At 45.7% G+C, this 18,824-nt stretch overlaps 1 protein-coding gene across 3 annotated transcripts in view; it reads right to left on the bottom strand.

The window, feature by feature from the left end:
- The window catches only part of Mip (Myoinhibiting peptide precursor), a 480,517-nt gene that overhangs the window by 236,579 nt on the left and 225,114 nt on the right, over positions 1–18,824 (bottom strand). For all 3 annotated transcript variants that reach the window (XM_055074776.2, XM_055074774.2, XM_050185208.3), the window contains exon 2: positions 17,942–17,996. The gene's annotated coding sequence lies outside the window, so the exon portion shown is untranslated. The remainder of the gene's footprint in view (positions 1–17,941; positions 17,997–18,824) is intronic.

Below are 18,824 nucleotides of genomic sequence, written 5' to 3'. Positions count from 1 at the left end.
CGATACCAATTTTCATTGCTGAGTCATAGCGTTACAAACGTGATAGTTTCGTTTTCTGAACAGTTTCAATTTTTGCCAATTTTTTGTACAAAATTGGCTACCTCAATCAGAAATTTGAAACCAACAGTCACTAGATTTTAATTTTTCTTGTAAATGCAAGAAACGTCGCCAAATTTGCTGCAGTGGTTGGCCAGAAAAAAAAAATACATCTTTTACACGTATTTACATAGGAGCACCGAAGCCTGCAAAGACACACAGGGGAAATTGCTCGTACTTACATACTGAATTAAAGAAATAATGTATAAATGCAAATGAAAGTGGATTGGAAAAACAAGTTGCCGCAGGTGGGGAATGATCCCACGTCTTCACATTACGCGTGCGATGCTCTACCTTTGCGTTCACAGGTACCGTTGGGTACCTTTTAGTTTATAGAAGTAATTTTAGCCGTACGTAAATTGTGCTAAACCCCTACAGTAGCCGTTATTCTCACTTACTCACTATCTGTGTGCTCTTCCCTTAGCGCGTCTAGTGATTCGCCCATGCTAAAGCTCTTTCACTTGCTAGTTCCTGCCCATCAGCAATGCATTGTTCTTATTTGGATGCCCAGTCATGTAGGTTTGTCCTTTAATGAAATTGCACAATCACTGCCAAAGTCCTTCTTGTTAAGCCAGCGACAGCACAAATCGCGGCGGCCTGATTTCGGATGCGTTCAATCGTGAAAGCATTATCAGAACCAGTATTCACTGCTTCTCCAGAATATAAGCATCTGGTAATTTTGCTGGCGTTACGAATTCTACAACCCAAGGATGCCTGAGGTGTCCCTCATAATATAACTCTCCTGCATTCCTTCCCTGAAATTTTATTTGCACGGGTCCCGTTGGGTAGCTTCTCCGGTTTGCCCTTTTTGTAGAGAGGAAAAGACAAATGATTGTTTCCTGATGTCTCCTTTTATGCGGCAAGAACTATTATATCGGAAATGCCTCTTCGAAGACTAGGTCTAGGCTTAAGAGTACCTGTTGTTCTTTCGTTTATTGGTGCCTTTATTCCGCGACTCGGTAATAGAGACAATTCGTCCGCTGCCAGCATTTATTTTATAGAATCTAACTGAATGCCCTCAAGTGAGAGAAGGTTCATGAAATGACAGTAACGGAGGCGAAACCTTCGTTGCCGAGAGGAACGATGCCATTTGCATTTTGAGTGAGCCTATTTTAATACAATGATGAGAGAAGTGAAAATCACGGCATTATCTAAACACTGAAACATGCAAGCACTGCCCACTTGCCTAATATTAGCCAGCCAATAGAGTCCCATGGAACTATATAGTCCCAGACAGCGATAAAAGAAATTGCAGCTTACAAATGTTTCTAAGGCAGCTTACAAATGTTTGTAAGCTATAATTAGATTAGATTGCACTTACAGGAAATCTGTGAAGTTTATAGCGCTCTTTGCATGTGCAATCACTCATTGGATTCCACGTATAAACTCTGTGTAGAACTTGTTCTGAAGGCCGCTGTGGCCAGGCGAATACTAAAGTGGTAAATGGGGTCTAAAATCTTCAATGCACTTGGGGTGGCAGAATGATATACCATGGAACCACACTCTAGACGTGATCGTATGAGGCTTCTGCACAGGTTCATCAAACAATCCCTGTCACTGCCCTACGTCGTGTGTGCAAGAATTTTAATTACGCTCATTGTTATTAAACATTTGACTTTCAGATACCTTATATCTGGAATTAACGTAAGTTTATAGTCAAATATGACACCAAGAAATTTGTGCTGTTTGTTCGAAGGTAAGCGTTGACCATGGAGCTGGATACTAAGCTCTGCGGCAAGTACTCTCTTCTTTCTAAGGAGGACACAAGCGCTTGTCTGCGGACTCAGCTTGAAGTTGTTCTGAATTGCCCATGCCGATACTTTGTTCAGCCCAAACTGAACGTGTCGCTCGCAGACTGCGATGTTACACGATCTAACTCCAATGTGTACATTATGGACATATGTTGAATAAAATATACTTTGTGGAATACAGGGACATAAAGAGCTCATTTTAACAATTAACCGGTTACATCTAAGTCCTTGTGTCCTTGTGTGCTCTCTCTGTGACCTTTTATTTGCGCATTTAAAAATGTTTTCTAAGTACGCCACTCTGAGGTACCCCAGCTTCCCGCGTAAATGACGTAGACAGAGAATTACCAATTCTAAGACGGAAAGTATGGTGTGAGAGACAGCTTTTAATTATGCTACGCATGTTGCCACGGATACTCATTTCCGATAGGTCTCTCATAATGCCGTAGTGCCATGTGGTATGTTATGGTATGAAGAACTTTATTTAGGTCCTGAGGGATCAGTCTGGTACTGATGCGCGCCGCTTCCACGTCGGGACAGAGTGGCCGAGCCCCTCGGCGGTCACACGGGCCCTCTGGACAGCCCTGAGTTGGTGCGCCAGCACTTCACAGTGAAGCATCCGCTGCCACTACTGTTCACCTCGAGAACCATCACCGGCCAGCGCCAAGCAGCGCCAAAGCATGTGTTCTAAATCGAGCAAACCCCCCCCCCCCCTCCCCACACACACACACACTTACTACAATACACTGAAACCCCGCAGTCCGGACTAATTTTGTTCATGACGAGTGGGTTAGGGTACGTTCGTGTCTCCAGAAGCCTTAATGTAACCGCCTGTGGCCTATTAAACTTAGAATGTGGCAGGGCGAATGCCCTGCGCCATAAATAATAGTGCTTGGTGATTTCGTGGTATTTTAACAGTTGGTCCCTGTACTCACGAGCGGGAGATCCAGCCCCTTCAGGGAGTACACGGTACACTAATCCTCGTGCCTCCCTATGCGCCACCTCGTTGAGGTTACGCGGGGCTCCCTCCACTGTCCCCATGTGCGCCGGAAATCAAGTAACTGTATGCGAAGTGATATCTCTACCTAGCAACAGTCTATTAGCCGGTTCCGAAACAAGCACTCTCGAGAAGGCTTTAATCGCAGATCGCGAGTCACTAAACACCAAAACTCGTCTTGAATCAATTACTGCTAGAGCAATAGCCACCTGTTCGGCGACCCCCGGATCTTTGGTATAAATCGAAGCAGCATTTCTAACGCTCCCTTTGCCATCTACCACCGCCATCGAATAAGCATTTTCCCCATTATTTCATGCGGCGTCAACAAACGCAGACTCCTCCTGCTGATCCTATGTCTCTCGCAACAAAGCCCTAGCTCTCGCGACCCGCCTCCCTACATTGTGCAAGGGGTGCACATTCCACGGAAACGGACGAACCATGATATTTGCCCTAAGGTTCATGTTCAACTCCTGTAGGGGCACCCTATCGTGCGACACAGCCACCGATTCTTCAGTTGACTCTAAAATACGCCTACAAGCTGGTGCACCTAGCAACCGCTCCCTCTGTGCCGTACGCTGAGCCTCGGCAATTATATCTAAAGTATTAAGCAAACCGAGTCGTAACAACATATCGTTTGACGTAGTCTTAGGCAGACCAAGCGCAGCCTTGACGGCTTTTCTGATTAATGCTTCCAATTTATTTGCTCCCCCCTACTCCAAATGAGGTCTCATAGGGCTTTTCCATAGCTAGAACAACTAACAAGATATATTGTTTATTTGCCTCAATTCCCACAATATGTCGGTTGTGGACTGATTTTCTCAACAGCACATTGGTGGGGATCAAGAATGTTGTTTGATTTTAGGACATGCAAAAGATGGCGATTCACTTTTTTCTCGGAAACCTTACAAAGGAAGCTTGTAAGCGATATGAGACGGTATATTGTTACCAAGGATGCGCCTTTACCCAGTTTCAAAACTATAACAACGATAGCGTCTTTCCATGCAGCTGGAAGGTGTCCGGCTGCCCAAATGGTAGTAAAAAGTGCGAAAAATGTAATTTGTGTGTCCATGTTTCTTGATCATGTCATATATGATCCTGTTTGTACCCGGCGCAAAGCTTTTGCAGACGTTCAAGGCTGTTCTAAGCTCAGCCATCTTGAAGGACCGCTAGATAAATGGTTTCCTATACAATTGCGATCCAGTATCCTGAGTTCTAAAATTACAGCGGTGGCGTAGAGGTAGAGCATCTGCCTCGCGTGCAAGAGCACTGGGGTACTAATCCCGGTGCGGCGCGATTCTCCACCGGATTAAAAAAAAATCCGCCTATTGATAAAATTACACAAAAAGGCCTGGAGTGCGGCCTGATCAAGGTGACCAGAACCGGTAACGAACTCCCTCACCAGAGCAGGATTGGTTACCCTGGTGCAGTACTTGGCCACAACCTCCTATATGAATACAACAATCGAACCTCAGCCCTCAGTCCCCAGCAGCTGCGAAGCAACTGACCACGGCGGCGGTCACACCTGTGACGCAGCAGAGGGTGATAAGAATCCCTGGTTTCGGACAGGCCGCCATTGGAATCTGAACCTGGCAACGTTTAACCCTAGAACGTTATCAAGTGAGGGGAGTCTAGCAGTGCTATTGGAGGAATTATAGGTCAGTAAATGGGATATAATAGGACTCAGTGAAGTTAGCAGGTCAAAAGAAGCATATACAGTGCTAAAACGCGGGCACGTCCTGTGCTAGAGGGGCTTAGCGGAGAGACAAGAACTAGGAGTCGGATTCCTGAATAATTAGGATATAGCTGGTAACATACAGGAAATCTATAGCATTAACGAGAGGGTGGCAGGTCTTGTTGTGAAACTTAACAAGAGGTACAAATTGAAGGTCGTACAGGTCTACGCCCCTAGATCGAGTTATGATGACCACGAAGTCGAAAGCTTCTATGAAGACGTGTAATTGGCGATGGGTAAAGTCAAAACTGGAAAGAAGTCTAACGTGTTCCTGATTCTATTTGCAATTACCTTAGTAAATAGTTTGTAGGCAACGGACAGTAAGCTGATCGGTCTATAATTTTTCAAGTCTTTGGCGTCCCCTTTCTTATCGATTATGTTAGCGTTCTTCCAAGATTCCGGTACGCTCGAGGTCATGAGGCGTTGCGTCTACAGGGCAGCCAGTTTTTCTAGAACAATCTGCTCAGCATCCTTCAACAAATCTGGTGTTACCTAATCCTCCCCAGCTGCCTTCCACCTTTGCATATCTTCCAAGGCTTTCATTACTTCTTCAGTGGTTACTTGTGGGATTTCGAACTCCTCTACACTATTCTCTCTTCCATTATCCTCGTGGGTGCCAATGGTACTGTATAAATTTCTATAGAACTCCTCCGCCACTTGAACTATCTCATCCATATTAGTAATGATATTGCCGGCTTTGACCCTTAACGCATACATCTGATTCTTGCCAATTACTAGTTTCTTCTTCACTGCTTTTAGGCTACCTCCGTTCCTGAGAATATGTTTAATTCTATCGATATTATACTTTCTTATGTCAGCTGTCTGATTAACTTGGAAAGTTCGGCCAGTTCTATTCTAGCTGTAGGGTTAGAGGCTTTCATACATTGGGGTTTTTTGATCAGATCTTTCGTCTCCTGCAATAGCTTACTGCTATCCTGTCTAAGGGAGTAACCACCGACTTCTATTGCACACTCCTTCATGATGTCCATAAGATTGTCGTTCATTGCTTCAACACTAAGGTCCTCTTCCTGAGTTAAAGCCGAATAGCTGTTCTGTAGCTTGATCCGGTTTTCCTCTATTTTCCCTCTTACCGGTAACTAATTGATCGGCTTCTTATGTACCAGTTTCTTCCGTTCCCCCCTCAGGTCTAGGCTAATTCGAGTTCTTACCATCCTATGGTCACTGCAGTAATAAGTATATGAGTATATTAATTTATTCCCGACAGAAATCTCTCCCAGCTTGCCCTCCTAGCCTGCCGTCACGTGCGCCTTCCCTGCGATTAGAATGCTTGAATTCAACAAGGCTTTCTGCGGTCGCTCAGCGCAGAATGCCCAATGCTTTGTTTTGCTTCTTCCGAGCTTGTCTGCAGTCATCGTTCCACTAAGGAACTCGTCTTCCACGTAAGCGACCTTTTGTATGAGGGATGAACTTTCCTGCTGCGTCAATGAGAAGGAGGAGCAGGAAATAAAGAGAGAAGGCAACGACGTTCTCAACAAAGGCGTCTGGTTGGCAACCCTACTCTGGGAAACGGGAAAGAGGGAATAGAAAGATAAGACAGAAAGAGGGAGGGCAGATGGAGGAAAGCTGCGGTGACCTGGCACACGCACGCGGACGGCCTGAGCGAGTGAAAGGAGTTCACATAGGCCAGTCGCCCTCAAGCAAGACAAAAGTGTCTTCATTGCTTTGTGGGCCGGCTAGCGATCGAGACGGTTTTCAAGTAGCACCTGCACACACAACGGCCGATCCTCCACTCGTCGCAATGCGATAGGTAATGTTTGTCTTTCCCACTGAAATCGATACCAATGGCACAATAAATGTTCGATATTCTCTTCCACGCCGCAGACGTCGCATGCAGCACTCTCAGTCATTCCAATCAGCCTTCGCGAAAGCCGTATCCAACCACAACCTGCAGAGAAGTTTTCTGTACGTAGACCTCTCGGATCACATCACAAGTCCCCGCACAACATGTTGTGAGCGTTGAAATCACCCACAAGCACCTAGGGTTCCTGAAGCTGATCAATGAGATTTTAAAAATCGCGTTTTCCATGATGATAGCTTGGGGATATGTACATAGAACATACGGTGGTCGATTTACTAAACACGATTGCCCGTACTGGCACAGCATCAAGAACCATCTGAAGGGCAAGATGCTAACAAACTACAGACTTGTCTACAACTATTGCTACACCACCAAACGACGCGAAAGTGTCGTCTCGGTCTTGGCGGAAAATGGCGTATTTGCTGAAGGAGATTGCATTGTGTTGATTTAAGGTGCGTCTTTTGAACACACACCATAGGATTAAATCTGTGTAGTATTTCTTTAACGTCATCGAGGCAGTGGAGGAGTCCTCTGACGTTCCATAGCATTATTTGTGTATCCAGGGTGAAAGTGTTTGTTGTACTGCGTGTTTAAAAGAGACGTGTTAGCTCACGAGCCCTTCCCAGGTGCCACGACGTGAGCTTTGTCTTCATTAGAGCGATCAAAGGAATCTCGTTGGATGGATGGATGGATGGATGCTACGAGCGTCCCCTTTACAACAGGGCGGTGGGTTGCGCAACCAACGTATTATTACTATATTGCCTAGTGCTGTATCTATGTTAAATAAGATAAAAAAAAAAGAAATGAAAAAAGGCACGAAGAATTGCTATAACCAAACTTTCTCAACCCCTATTGGGAACTTTCAACTTATATGGCTCCATTGTTCGTCGTTTTTCGACTTCCACCAATCTTCCGATCGCATATTACTAATGTTTATTGCGGACATGTTTACTTTCCCCCTGCTGTCGCTGTACCCAAGGGATTCAAGGAGGCTAGAGACGCCTAAATCAACCGCCGAGCAGATATCTCGACATTCTAATAAAACGTGCTTCATTGTTTCCACAGCTTTACCGCAGCAAGCACATGCTTCTTTTTCCTTCTTGTATCACGTTTTGTAAATGCGTGTTCTTAGGCATCCCGATCTCGTTTGGAAAAGTAATGAGCTTCCCTTTAAGTTTGCCATAAATTGTTTCTTTCCTCGTTTTGTTTTACTTTCCTTTTAAGAAGTTACTCATAGTAGGTTTCGTCCCGCTTCCCGCTTGACCATCTTATTGTCATGTCGCTAACCACACAGCTCGCATACTTGCTGGTAAGCTTCCCACTTCTGTTTCCTTCACTGTAAATCAGTGTTTTTCCTCTACAAATACCTGAACAACACTAGCCTATTTAGTTTCTGTCATATTTCTCAGTCGTTCTTCATAATCAAGTTTACAGTGAGCTTCTCTCACTTCAAAACTTGTCGCGCCCATATCACCCTGCACAGCTTCATTTGTAGTTTTCCCGTGAGCGCCCAATGCAAGACGTCCCACTGACCTTTGGCTGCGATCAAGTCCAGATTGTACCCCTGATTTCAAGCAAACAACCGCATTTCCAAATGTGTGTCCTGGAACCATTACCCCTTTTCACATACCCCGGAGCACCTCGTACCTATTGTTTCCCCATAGCGCTATGTGTTTCTAGGGTTGAGGATTGGGTGAGTTGATATTGCATTCTAAAAGTGGTACAGCGCAACAAAGAAATGAAGAAACAAGCTTAGCCGACCAGATGAAGGAACAGAGCGCTCTGTTCCTTCATCTGGCGGGTTCGGCTTGTTTCTTTTTTTTTCTATGTTGCGCTGTACCAGATTTAGCTATGTGCTTCATTTATTATTCTTTGTTTCTGTGTTTCTACATATTTCTTTCGTTTATTTATATAACAAAGTATTCATATTCTTTCACGCGAGATATTTCCTGGCCCTGTATTAAAGGGACACTAAAGGTTAACATTAAGTCAACGTGGACTGTTGAAATACCATCCCAGAAACCTCGAAACGCTTGTTTCGTGCGATGAAGAGACTTATTTTAATTTCGTGCGATGATGAGACTTATTTTAAGAGAAAATGCATTCTGAAGCATCCGCGTACCTCTAGCGCAGTTCAAATTGCCCGCTCTCCGATCGAGGAGTGGTAACGTCATGGTCTCATAGTGACGTTGCGCCGTCGGTGAGTAAAACGGCGCCCGCTGACTGCGCTACGGCTTTTCTGCGCAAAACACTAACGCGCGGCCAGAAACAGAGCCAAGACAGAGCCGACAGCTGCGTGAAAGCGGAGGTATGGTGGTTAGCGGAAGGGAAAGCGCGCGACGATAAGCTGGTTCTTTATTTTATGACGCCAACTTCGACGCTCGTCGCAATGGACCACCCTGACAACGACACATCGGCTCGCTCGCGATGCTACTCGACTTCAGCGATTTAAGTACTGATGAACGTGACCTGCTGCTGGGGGCTCACGCTGCCGGCGTCGCTGCGTATTACTACGACGGCGGCCTGCTTTGAAAGGCACTCCACATGACTTCACTAAGTCGGCGTTGAACTCGTAGTCCTCTGGACGAAAGCGCAGCGAGCACACTACGTGATTTTTCGCCTCTTTGCCAGCGGGCTGTGGCAGAGGTACGGCACTTAACCACTTCGAACGGAGAGGTTCACTCATTGGCACACAGTGATAAGTAACGTTGGATTCGCCGCTGCGACCGCCCCTGGCCAAGTTCCGCGGACCGCTCGCGCTTCCCACGACTTCCCATGGACTTGACATTCTCGCTGCTTGTTCCAAATGCAAGTTTCGCGAGCAACCAGCACCACCGCAGCACGACGCGATAACGAGACAACTGAAACTCCAAAGCGCGCGCGACGCAAAGTCGGGCGCGCAGACTCGAGCGAAAACGAAACCTTTCGATCACCCATGCTACTCAACGGTAACGTCAAAATGATATTTTTTCTTAGAATCTAATGGAAGCAGACAAATAGCATTTTCTACCGTCTTATAATCTAATGGAATGATCTTTTTAATACGAGTAGTTGACTACTAGTGACATAAATTATGATGAGGAGTGCTTTCGTCATCGGGCTAGTACCGGAATGTCGCAGGGGGGTCTCAAATCGTGTCATGCATTTACCTCAATGTTTCGGTTACTAAAGCTCTGTTTGGGATTATATTGACGCCTTAGACGTTCTAGAGCATTGGTTTATCACTTTACCTTGACTTTATAATAACTGTTAGTGTCCAGTTAACACTTTCTGTTCACTGTTTTCATTGAATACCATAACACCTAATTTTTAACGCTACATTTCAGACCTAAATTCTAGTCTTCCTGTCCACAAATATTAGCCAGACGTTGCATATCACTTTGCGTGTTAGCTAGCAACACGTTATCTATATAAAACAAACCTGCAAGTTCCTGCTATACTACCCTACCCGCCTGCTTTTATGAGAGATTAAACCTTAAATTGGTGGAAGTGGTGCCGTAGAGTGGGAGCGGTGGTGTAGAGGTAGAGCATCCACCTCATGTGCAACAGGACCGTGGCTCGAATCTCGGTGCCGCGCAATTTTCCATCTGAATAAAAAAGAAACGGCGTGTTGATAAAATTGCATAAAAAAGGCCTGGAGTGCGGCCTGATCCCGGTGACCGGAAACGGTAATGGACTCCCTCACCAGAGGAGGATTGGCTACCCTGGTGCAGTATTTGGCCACAACCTCATATATAAATACAACAATGGAACCCCAGCTCTCAGTCCCCAGTAGCTGCGAAGCAACTGACCACGGCGGTGGTCACACCTGTGATGCAGCAGAGGGTGCTAAGAATCCCTGGTTCCGGACAGGCCGCCATTGGAATCTGAACCTGGCAACGTTTAACCCTAGAACGTTATCAAGTGAGGCGAGTATAGCAGTGCTATTGGAGGAATTACAGGGCAGTAAATGGGTAATAATAGGGCTCACTGAAGTTATCAGGACAAAAGAAGCATATACAGTGCTAAAACGCAGGCACGTCCCGTGCTAGAGGGGCTTGGCGGAGAGACGAGAAATAGCAGTCGGATTCCTGATAAATAAGGATATAGCTAGTAACATACAGGAATTCTATAGCATTAACGAGAGGGTGGCAGGTCTTGTTGTGAAACTTAATAAGAGGTATAATTGAAGGTCGTACAGGTCTACGCCCCTACATCCAGTCATGATAACCAGGAAGTCGAAAGCTTCTGTGAAGACGTGGAATCGGCGATGGGTAAGGTAAAAACAAAATACACTATACTGACGGGCGACTTCAATTCCAGCATAGGCAAGAAGCAGGCTGTAGACAAGTCAGTCGGGGAATATGCCATAGCTTACGGGAATAGCAGCGGAGATTTATTAGTTGAATTTGCAGAACGGAATAATTTGCGGATAATGAATACCTTCTTTCGCAAGCGGGATAACCGAAAGTGGACGTGGAGGAGCCCGAATGGCGAGACTAGAAATGAAATAGACTTTATACTCTGCGCTAAGCCTGGCATCATAAAAGATGTGGACGTGCTCGGCAAGGCGCGCTGCAGTGACCACAGGATGGCAAGAACTCGAATTATCATAGACTTGAGGAGGGAACGGAAGAAACTCGTACATACAAAGCCGATCAATGAGTTAACAGTAACAGGAAAATAGAGGAATTCCAGATCAAGCTACAGAACAGATATTCGGGTTTAACTCAGGAAGAGAACCTTAGTGTTGAAGCAATGAACGACAATATTGCGGGCATCATTAAAGAGTGTGCAATAGAAGTCGGTCATAACTTCGTTAGACAGGATACCCGTAAGTTATCGCAGGAGACGAAATGTCTGATTGAGAAACGCCAATGTAAGAAAGCCTCTAACCCTACAGCTAGAATAGAACTGGCAGAATTTTCCAAGTTAATCAACATGCTTAAGATAGCTGACATAAGGAAGAAAAATATGAATAGAATTGAGCATGCTCTCAGGAATGGCGGAAGCCTCAAAGAAGTGAAGAAGAAACTAGGAATCGGCAAGAATCAGATGTATGCGTTAAGGGACAAAGCCGGCAATATCATTACTAATATGAATAAGATAGTTCAAGTGGCTGAGGAGTTCTGTAGAGATTTATGCAGTACCAGTGGCACCCACGAAGACAATGGAAGAGGGAATACTATAGAGTAATTTGACATCCCGCACGTACCGGTAGAAGCAGTAAAGAAAGCCTTGGGAGCTATGCAAAACGAGAAAGGCAGTTGGGGAGGATTAGGTATCAGCAGATTTGTTGAAGGATGGTGGTCAGATTGTTCTAAAAAACTGGCCACCCTGTATACGCAATGCCTCATGACCAGAAGCGCAGCGCAATCTTGGAAGGACGCCAACATAATCTTAATCCTCAAGAAAGAGGACGCCAACGACTTGAAAAATTATGGACCGATCAGCTTACTGTGCGTTGCCTACAAGAAATTTACTAAGGTAACCGCCAATAGAATCAGGAACACCTTAGACTTCTGTCAACCAAAGGACCAGGCAGGATTTCGCAAAGGCTACTCAACAATACACAATATTCACACTATCACTCAAGTGACAGAGAAATGGGACGGAATATAACCAACCCTTATATATAGCGTTCATTGATTACGAGAAAGCGTTTAATTCAGTCGAAGCATCAGCAGTCATGTAGGCATTACGGATTCAGTGTGTAGACGAGCCGTATGTAAAAATACTGAATGATATCTGTAGCGGCTCCACAGCCACCGTAGTTCTTCATAAACACAGCAACAAAATCCCAATAAAGAAAGGTGTCAGGCAGGGAGATACGATCTCTCCTCTGCTATTCACAGCGTGTTTACAGGAGATATTCAGAGACCTGGATTGGGAAGAATTGAGGATAAGAGTTAATGGAGAATACCTTAGAAACTTGCGATTCGCTGATGATATTGCCTTGTTTAGTAACTCAGGGGACCAATTGCAATGCATGCTCACTGACCTGGAGAGGAAAAGCAGAAGGGTTGGTCTAAAAATTAATCTGCAGAAAACTAAAGTAATGTTTAACAGTCTCCTTAGAGAACAGCGTTTACGATAGGTAACGAGGCACTGGAAGGGGTAAGGGAATACATGTACTTAGAACAGGTAGTGACCGCGGATCCGGATCATGAGACTGAAATAATCAGAAGAATAAGAATGGGCTGGGGTGTGTTAGGCAGGCGTTCTCAGATCATGAACAGCAGGTTGCCATTATCCCTCAAGAGAAAAGTGTATAAAGGCTTTGTCTTACCAGTACTTACCTAGGGGACAGAAACCTGCAGGCTTACGAAAAGGGTTCTACTTAAATTGAGGACGACGCAACGAGCAATAGAAAGAAGAATGATGGGTGTAACGTTAAGGTATAAGAAGAGAGCAGATTGGGTGAGGGAACAAGCGCGAGGTAATGACATTTTAGTTGAAATCAAGAAAAAAGAAATGGGCACGGGCAAGACATGTAATGAGGAGGGAAGATAACCGCTAGTGATTAAGGGTGACGGATTGGATTCCAAGAGAATGGAAGCGTCGCAGAGGGCGGCATAAAGTTAGGTGGGCGGATAAGATTAAGAAGTTTGCAGGGACAACATAGCCAGCATTAGTACAGGACCGGGTTAGTTGGAGAAGTAGGGGAGAGGCCTTTGCCCTGCAGTTGGCGTAACCAGGCTGCTGCTGCTGCTGATGATGATGAAAGGCAAATATTATGTCAAGTTAAAAGGATAGATTAGAGTTCGAGAGTCTCTAAGGCGTCAACAGAGCCTTAATAACCGAGAACTTCAGGTAAATGCAGGTCCCGATTAGAGACTTCCCCGTGACATTCAAGTACTCGCCCCATGACGAAAGCACTTTTGAAATGCTTTCACTAGTACTCATCCATTCGGTGCAAAAAAAAAAAAAAAAAAGAAACTTCCTTGGATTGTATTACAAGACGCAATAAAACGCTGCTTGTTCAGCTCTATTTCATTCGTAGCAAAAATAACTCACAGTAATTACCCTTGACAACGACGTGGGCGCTCGAAATGTCGCATTTTCGCTCGACTCCGTGCCGCCCACGTTATCGCGTTTCACAGTACTCTCGTCATTGCGAAGTGCCGCGCTGGTTTTGCTGCATCGCAAAACTCGCACTAACAGCAAGTAGCAGAGAATTCAACTTCCATGTGATGCCGCGCGATGTCCGAACGGTCTATGCCACTTGACCCAAAAGCAGCATGCAGCGGCGAATTCACCGCTTGCGCTGGATGAATGGATGGATGTATGAGCGTCCCTTTGGAACGAGGTGGTAGGTTGCGCCACGAAGCTCTTGCTATTATACTGCCTGATGTCCTACCTAGGTTTAAAAAAAAAAAAACGAATATGAACTCCCACAACCAGATTTCCTGACCACCTATTGCGAAATTTGCTTTTGTACGTCTGCGTTTTTTGTTGTTTCTCTACTTTTCTTCCACCAATCTTCCGATCGCCTCTTACAAATCCCTATTGCAGACATGTTTACTTGGCGCTTTTTGCCTTGGTACCGCCGTCTGTCGGACGCTCTTTCACTCACCGACGGCAGCAGACGGCGGTGATAGCGTTGCAACGTCACCACTCCTCCGGTTGGGCAGCGGAAAGCTTGAATTGCGCTAAAGGTATTCGTACCTTTAGCGTAAGGTAAGTTTTTTCTGCGCACGAAGTAATTTTCACGTAAGCTAAGACATTTCTGGGCAAGAAACAAGCATTGCAAGGTTCCTGGAATGGTATTTGAACAGTGCACGTCGACTTAGTACTAGCCTTTAGTGTCCCTTTAAGTGCTAGAGCTGTCTTTCGCACCAGTACCCAGCGCCTCCCAGTACGACGCGCCTACCCAGCGCTTCAGCATCCAGCGCGCAACACTGGGCCCATAATGCGGCGAAGCGCTGGACACTGGATGCTGGGTACTGGGTTTTGCAATAGGGTGCTTAACCATCTGTACGGAATTGTTCGGGCGGTTTTTTCTTTGATGCTTTTTCTACACATGCTGCACCTTTCCTTTGCGGATCGGAGGTCCCCATTTAGCTGTACCATCTCGGACCTCCTCCTGCGCACTCCATTATGAATATTGTCACGTGGTAGTGACGTATAAAGAACACAGTAGAAACACTGTGAAAGACGAAACTAACTTTTATTGGGCGAACCTGTGCCCACAAAGACAGGCTACACTTAAAGAACGGCGACAACGGCGAACACAGTCGGCGATCGTAAAAATCTGATGAGCGGGTCAAGCGCGTCGGCTTTGACACATCAGTCGTCGAACGTTCCAGAGTAATCGCTGGGACCCGCGTGTCTTCCACAAAGTTCTACATTATTCGCGTCGCCCACACATGCAATCAGATTACACAACGTTCGGTCACAGACAGCGGATGGAACCACCGATAACATTCCAGAAACTTGCGATACATGCAGGCGCTTCCTGCGCTGTGCGATAACATTTGTTAGGCGGTGAAACGTGTTAACCGATAAAGACAAGTACACGTGTCAATAAACTCTAGTGACTCACCTTAATAAACGGAAATTTACACTGAAGCCTGAAGAAAACATTGATGAGACCACAACGCGAAAGGGATGGGAGGCCTTCCTCTCCAGCTTGGAGGAGGCGCCCCGGAGGGTTGCATACTAATGTCCCTCAATAATATTAAAGTACAGAAGGGGTTTCATCCTGCCGACGACGCCAGCGATAGGCTGATCGGCGACATGTGACCTTGCTCCGCCCCTTTGCCGCCATGAAAGTTCCTGTGCACCGGGCGAAGTGCGCGCGTTTCCTGTTGTGCTATGCACATTGCTGCGATAATTTCGTTCCGGGAGGGCCAAAATGCCTTGTTGCTGTGCGGTTGGGTGCCGAAACCGGACGAAGGATGGCAAGAAGTTATTTTGCATCCCGCGCGGCAACGAGAACCTAACCAGAAGAAAAGTATGGTTGCACAGAATTGGGGACGGAAGGACTTTGAACCATCGGCAACTGCACGACTATGCGAGGCAAGTAACATAGAACAATACAAAGGTGCGATAAAAAGTATACACGTGCGGGTACTGAGCTGCAATAGTATTTGACTCGCGCGCATGAATGTTGATGGTCGGAGTATGTGGAGATTATTTATTTTAGTTCTTTCTGAGCCCCTTGAATAGCTCAGTATGACCTAGGAAGCGAAGGACCGAAATGCCTTGTTGCTGTGCGGGTGGGTGCTGAGATCAGACGGAGGACGGCAAGAAGTTATATTGCATCCCTCGCGGTAAACAAAACCTAACCAGAAGATGAATGTGGCCGCATGGAAGTGGACCGAAGGACTGAACTGTCGGTAATTGCGCGACTATATGCGAGAAAAGTAACGCAGAGCGATACGAAGGTGCGAGAGAAAGTATACACGTGTGTGTGCAGAGCTGCGATAGTATTTCATTCGCGCGCATAAATGTTGACGGCCGAAGTTTCCTGAGATTATTGATTTTAGTGCATTATGAACCCGTTGACATAGCAAGTGCAGTATGAATAGCACGCAAGTACATAGTGGGGCAGAAGCGCATTAACTGGCTGACCAATATGCGGATTGCGCTACGTGCTATGAAAAATAAAAAAAATTCGGCAGCGAATTCTACTTTTACATCTTCCTTTGTTTGTGAGCGCGTTGTTAACTGCGCTTTAGAATATGTACAAAAAGTCATTTTCAACTCTGCATATCCTAATCGTATTTTGTGCATTGCATATGTGAATAAATATATTGCTACGTGCCTGTATTACTCTGCTTATAATAACAAATACTGCATAGCCACTGCTACTGGCCATCAAATATTAAAGCATAATACAATATGTCAATGTACATTACATACAGCTGCGAGATCATTCCTTCCAAGTTTCCCTTACACTCGGAGATGTTTCAGTAATCGGCGATGCCATTTTACTGATGAAAAACACACAACTCCAAATTAACATAAGAAAAACACCAGAAGCAATACAGGATTACCAGAAAAAACACAGTGCAGTAACAGCTAGGCCAATCCGCGTGCGTTACGTATAAGTGCCCGCTAATTCTTACGGGGTTGTAGCGGTGCATGGAGACGAAAAGGCAAAAACACAACAATGCGCGTCATGATTTCAAGTTTACGTGGCGACGTCGCACGGTTCGCGAAAACAGTCAACCGCATTCCCACGCGCGCACACATTACGCTCAATGTTGGTGTGTCGCAAGATTAGACCATGCTGGCAACCCGAACACAATCGAGGAGACTCGATGACACGACCCACACCGCCGCTTCAGAATGTCACGACACTTGCACTGGCTCGTGCAAGCAACCACCAAGGCTCGCGCGGTGACTGAGCGCAAACGAACGAAGTGTAAACATGCAGAATCGAGGCGATCCAGCCCTCATTCCGCTCTCTTTAGCGTTTTTCTTTCAGCGCTCATTTGAAACTAAAGTACTAGACTTAGCAGTTCGGGCCCTTCTTTCGTTTTTCACCACCGTCAGGCACCAGCAGGTTTTATTTCCGCACGTGTGCAGATACTTCTTCACCTCTCGAATGCCGCGGTTTAGCGTGGACGCCGTCTGCTACAGGAGCTTCCTAGGCGGCGCCTGCGGCACATGTCGCCACCGCAAAAGTTATAGGGGGAGCCTTACCGCACACTGCAGGCGAGCCGAAGAACTCGCGCCAGCGGAGCCCATGAACAGGGCCTCGACGAGCCTGAAGACAGCTCATCATATTTTGTACTATAAAGTTTTTCTACTACTACTGAAGAGAGTAGACTAGCAGTGTCAATCGCTGAGTAAAATAAAATGATAGTAATTGGTCGTAGCATGTCACGTGGGCTCTTTTTTAGAGGAAAGCAAATAGGAAGCCTCTCAAAGGAAAACGCTTTCATTTTCAGGACAAAGTCTGTGAAGGAATGCATAAGTTTGAGGAGATGGAATTCGCATGCTGAGCATTCAGCCTTTTTATGGAAGTGCCTTCTACTGCCGATCGAGAAAAAGCAGCAAGAAAATTTTGGAAGCACTAAAATTTAAAATTGCCGAAGCAAAATGGTTGTTGATGTTAGGAATAAGTAATGAAACAAATGGCGAATAAATGAATAAAAAAAGCAAATAAATTATTACAAAAAGGAAACGCTGCATCTTCTCGAGCGTTTCATCTTGCAATGTAGATAGCAACATAAAACTACTAAATATAAGAGCTTATCGTTTTCTCAAGAAGTAGTCAGCCGTTGGTTTTCGGTGCATCCTCGAAGGCTATGAAAAAAAATGGCACAGGGAATTCTACATAATGACAAACACCGTCGAGATATGGAGAACGCGCACGTTGTGGTGGCACAAATAATTGCAGCAGTGCACTAATTGATTCACAATGATTACACGAGCGACATGTCACGCATATGAGCTGCATCGCAGGTACTTCTAAGACACACTCTGAGGAAACATAGTGGCGTTTGCGGTGAATAAGCTCTCGTAACCACACATTTATTGCTTACTAGCAGAGTTTGTGAACTGACTGATAGCTACAGGCATGCACGAAGGTGTGAATGTAGTAGGAATGCACTCACAGTTTATATTCGATGTTAGCTGAAGCAGACGAAAACCGGGAGCCGCTCTCGTACTCTGAAAGACATTCAAAGAAGTCACAATATGATAAGCCAAGCACGCAAAATACTCAAGATTAGAACACTTATTGCGCTTGGCAATAACCACTGCCACATAACCATCTCCAATAATTATTACAAAGGTCGAGCGTGCTCTAGACGGCTTGGGTGTTGGCTTCGGCAGCTCACTCACGGATTTATTAAGTTTTCTACGCTGAGCTAACAGGCGCCGCCAATTGTAAGAGCGAACTTGGTAAAGGCAGCCAATTATTGTCAGAATGCTCTTCTGAAAAACTGTGAATTCGGCGATGGCTCTTTTTCTCACTATTCCTTTTGGCTAAATCATGGCTACGTAAATACCGTGCTTGCCTGATAAGCGTGACGTGCCTGGCTATGATAATTGCTTGACTTTATCGCTGGTTTTACTTACCGCAGCAACAGTGAGGACTAACAACTTGTAAGGGAGCCTGCCTATATACTGAGGCTTATAGCGCGTGAAAAAGACAAGGACGAAAAGAAGACGTGACACACTGAGGCGCCATGTAGTGACTCACCAGCGAACGAAATCAAATTATACCGCGACTGATTCCTCTGTCGTAGTGAAGGCACGAAGCTCGGGAAGTTTCCTAGTGGACGCCCTTACCACCTGAAGGCAACCTGAACTGCACAAGACGCTCGCTGAATACACGGGCCTTCGAAGTCGTTTCATGTTCTGTGCAGCGTCTCAAGTAGGATGGCTTGCTGGGCGAGCTTTTATACCGGCATTGTGTTAGTCTATTGTGACAAGTGTTATTTCCGCGCTGATCGCCTCAAGAATGTCATAACAGTTGCCCGCCTTATGTCTTAC

This window comes from Dermacentor andersoni, chromosome 4 (genome assembly GCF_023375885.2).
Source record: "Dermacentor andersoni chromosome 4, qqDerAnde1_hic_scaffold, whole genome shotgun sequence".
In the NCBI taxonomy this organism is placed as follows: Eukaryota; Metazoa; Arthropoda; class Arachnida; order Ixodida; family Ixodidae; genus Dermacentor; species Dermacentor andersoni.
This window is presented reverse-complemented; position numbering and strand designations above follow the sequence as displayed.